Source organism: Lipophrys pholis, assembly GCF_963383615.2.
Source record: "Lipophrys pholis genome assembly, contig: SCAFFOLD_487, whole genome shotgun sequence".
Classification (NCBI taxonomy): Eukaryota; Metazoa; Chordata; class Actinopteri; order Blenniiformes; family Blenniidae; genus Lipophrys; species Lipophrys pholis.
This window is the reverse complement of record NW_028292208.1, coordinates 16,473-20,590: the sequence shown is the minus strand read 5'-3', so window position 1 is coordinate 20,590 and position 4,118 is coordinate 16,473.

Genomic DNA, 4,118 nt, shown 5'->3' with positions numbered 1-4,118 from the left:
ATTCTAAAGCACCGAATAGGAGTTTACCTACTCTATCGTCATTAGCTAGGTTAATGATAGTTCCCTACAGAGACTACACTAACTTAGCAAAAATGGCATCACGAAGTTGGTTGAGAGTGATTTTCTTTATAGCTGAAATGAAATCCTGTGAATATTTGTCTTGGCCTGCTTTCTGCACATGTATCAGCTCTATATTCACGTATTCCTTCAGGAAGGGATAGAGCGGAATAACCGAAGGTTTCCATGAGAGGAGGATTAGTAGCTGCCTCAGTTAAAAGATCTGTGCATAGTTACATTGCTGGAGCATCGGCATGAAGTTCAAGCGCTCTGAATCATAATGTAATAGCTGCACAACATAGTATTGAAAGTGGTTGAACTTCTTCTCATAAAGGCGCCTGAAAAAAGAGTTATCTTGTCCATTGAACCTTATGATTCTTCTCAATATCTTAAAAAGCGTTACGATCTGTTGTCTAAGCAGGCCGATCTCTTCTGAGTCATCGGGCTTAAATCTGTCTGCAGATGACCGATGACAGTCATGATATCTTACAGACTAACTAAAAACTGTTCTGCCACATCTGCACGCAATTTGACCACCTGATGGATCACATCAGAACATGCAAGAAATTGTGTGATTCGTGTTCAATCTTGCTTGTGCTGCTGTAGGTTTTATAAAACTTGGAGGCAGGCATCTCAATTTCAGAGAGAAAGATGGACTTGCTAAATTCTTGCCAAACAGGTTCAAAGAGGACCAGTGGCTGTGCGTGCTTTATCATAGATTTTATACTTTCATAACGCTTGGTTGGCCGTTCTTAAATTCTGTGTTTGCTGCTCTTTTGTAGCCTCCTTTCGTTGTTAATGAATAATTGTCTTGAGGCGTTGGTCTTTAGCATGAAAGGGTACAGGCCTAGCTTGATGAGATAGTCACTAAACTTGAGGTGAGGAATTCAACCAAATTGATGGAAACGAGATAGCTTAGTGATTAAGGATTAACCATATACATTTGCAGCAAAAGCAAACCATAGAACTTCAGGCTTTCAAGGTAGCTCGGTGTATACAGGAAATTGACGACATGCTAGATTATTGTCTCCAGCTCCCATTCCTCAAAGCTTTTAAGACAGTCTACGATTTTGATGAAGCTACTCATAATCAGACTGCGGTATTTGTTAAAAGATTTTTTTGAACTTTTCGATAGAATTCGTGTCTTTGTCACACTGTTTTAAATCTTTTGTTCAAACCGAAGACAAAAAAAGCAGCACTACTCGCTGCTCAGTGGTGATTCAACACGGATCCCTTGTGGCCTTTCTGAGTTGATAGCTTAGGGATAAGGCTGAGCCCATTTGCTAAACTTAACCTTTTTGATAATAGACATGTAGTTCTGCATAAAATGGAGTGAGATGAAATCGAAAGCCTTAGCCTCTCCTAAACCGAGATGGCAAGAGTTTAATCCTCAGAATGTTCAAACTAGTGAATGGCCTCTTTGATTATTTCCTCTTAATCTATAGGTGAGTGATTGGCACAACTGGGGTATGCCTTTTGATATTGTTTAGCCTCATGCCAATTCCCTTAAAAACTGCTTTCTTTTCAGTTGAATTGAAATTGGCATTGAGCAACAGATACTCAAAAAAAGATAGCTCATTCTTTGATATCACCAGGGCATGTGTAACCAAATACTTCAACAATTCATCCTACAGAGAACGTGCCTTTATGTTTTACATCATCTTGTTGATGGTGTATAAACCGTAGAAGAATAATGAGTGGTTGGTTGTCAATGAATATACGAATCTACACAACATTGTCAGGTAGGGACTGGCCCACTGTGCAACCTGTGGAATGCTTATACATTATTAAAGTGCTTGTAGAAAATGTTCTCGCACAGTATAAAAATCATCCATGAAATTCAACTGTCTAAAGTTCCAAATTCGAAGGGAAGAGGAGGGCAGATCTTTGTAGTATAAAATGTTGAGGATAGGCAGGATGACGAATTGTTTGAATTGTCTTTAGAAAGCTGTATCTTTTTGCAGATGGTGACGATTAGAGAACTAAACATTTTTACACTGAATATAGTCAATTTCTTTTTGAGAATGTGCTAAATTGAATCCAATAGCCCTTGCCTTTAAAATTCTTTACAGAATCGAGGGTTCATTATGCTGTCCTTTATAATTGAGATAGTGTAGCCGTAAGTGAGCTTGAACATGTAAAAGACATCAAAAGATTAGCTCTAAAGATCTGGTAAAGTGAAAAAATTTTGCCTTTCAGCAAAGATTATTTTTTTTTCAAGTGGCTCATCTTCTTCATCTTCCGAACTATTTTCATCATCATCCTCATTTTCTTACACAGCTTTATCCTTATGGTCATCCTCCCCTTCTTTGAGCTAAGGAAGTTGCCAATCAATGTATCTCTTGGGCAATTTGAAAAAGACCACGAACGACTTGTAATTGGAAGTTAGATTATCCAACATAAACAACATGGCCTTAACGAACGTAGATATATTGTCTTTAAAAGGTTTATTCTTCCTCTTTCTATATCAAAATGGAAAAAACCTTTGTCCAAGCCATGAGATCGGTAATGGTTTAAGTGCTTAATGTTATCATTTTCTTTGCCAGATTGTTCATGCTGTCAAGGGCACCAAGGATGATCGACTCGTTGAGTATTCCGCGGATGAGCTACGGCCTATTAGAGAGGACAAGCAGGATGAACTCAATGGCGATGAGTTAAGGCTCACCTTTGTTGATAATGAACTGAGTGAGTTCATATGAAAGACGATGGGCTTAGTTAAGGACTGGTATATAATTGTTTTTCTTGAGGTTGACGATAGCGTACTAGATCGACTCTATCTTATTATTGTACATTATCTCAATTAATTTTCTGTTGATTATTTATGAGTCAACACTCTCGATCAGATGACAGCGATGATTAGCGCATACTCGTTAGGAATGGAAGAGTCGATCCTAAGTGGTATGAACATTCCGGAATAATTGGCTATGATGTAAATCTTGTTCCTGTCTAAAAAACAAGTAGTCTCTCAAAACTTGATGAACTAATCCGCAAATCTGAAGATCCAAATTGGTGGAGGACTATTCGTGATTAGTCCAATAACTGCTAGGTCGTATTGACCGATGCTCAGCTTGATCTGATTGGCCGAATTCGTAAAGGACAAATGGGTTCAAAGGCCATTGCATAAAAGCATTATGAAGTGGAGCATCCGAGGACAGATCCATTCCCAGTAGTTTTCTCCTCTTGTCAGCAAAAACAATTCACACCAAAGAAGGCAGAAAGACTTCATGCGAAGCGGATTGTTGAAGCGATAAAATCTGGTCGTCTTGAAGCTAAACTAAAGAAGTAAGAACACATATAGTTCTATGACGTATGGTCCAGCACTCAAGATGAGAAAGATCGGGCATTACCAATAGCAGCCCCTAAGATGGTTCTACCAGACACTTTCCAGAGCTATAACCCACCAGAAGAATATCTCTGGACAAGGCAGCAAAATTAAGAATGGCACTAACAGCATCTTAAGATCGCAAGCTAGAATTCATTCCTCACAAATATCCGAATACAAGATCAGTGGCTAGATATGATCGACTGATAAATGAAAGATTTTAGCGTTGTCTGGACTTGTACGAATGTCCAAGAGTTAAGAAAAAACGAATTCAAGTCGATCTGGACAGTATCATCCCAGAAATGCCTAAGCCTTAGGATCTGAGGCCATTCCAACCAAACCCAACATTATCTATATAGGCCATGAAGCGAGGGTTCGTGCTTTGGCTGTCAATTTCGATGGGAATATTCTGGCATCAGGTGATGACAACGGTCTCGTTATTATTTGGGATGTAATGACAAGCCGCAAATTATAAACTTTAAAGCTAGAGGGCCCTGTGTACTCGATGGATTTCAGCAAAAATTTACTCGCAATAGCCCATAATTGTTCAGTTTCTTTATTGGTGATTAGACACCCAGTGATAGCACAGTGGAGTTCTAGGAAAGAGTATGCTCTGCAAGGGAAAGTAATGCACTATCTAAACAGCCATGGCTTTTTTATTAAAAAGAAAGTTCAGAGTACAAGCTAGGCTTGAGAATGAAGATAGCCTATGAGTTCTAAGTCTCCCATATACGAGTCC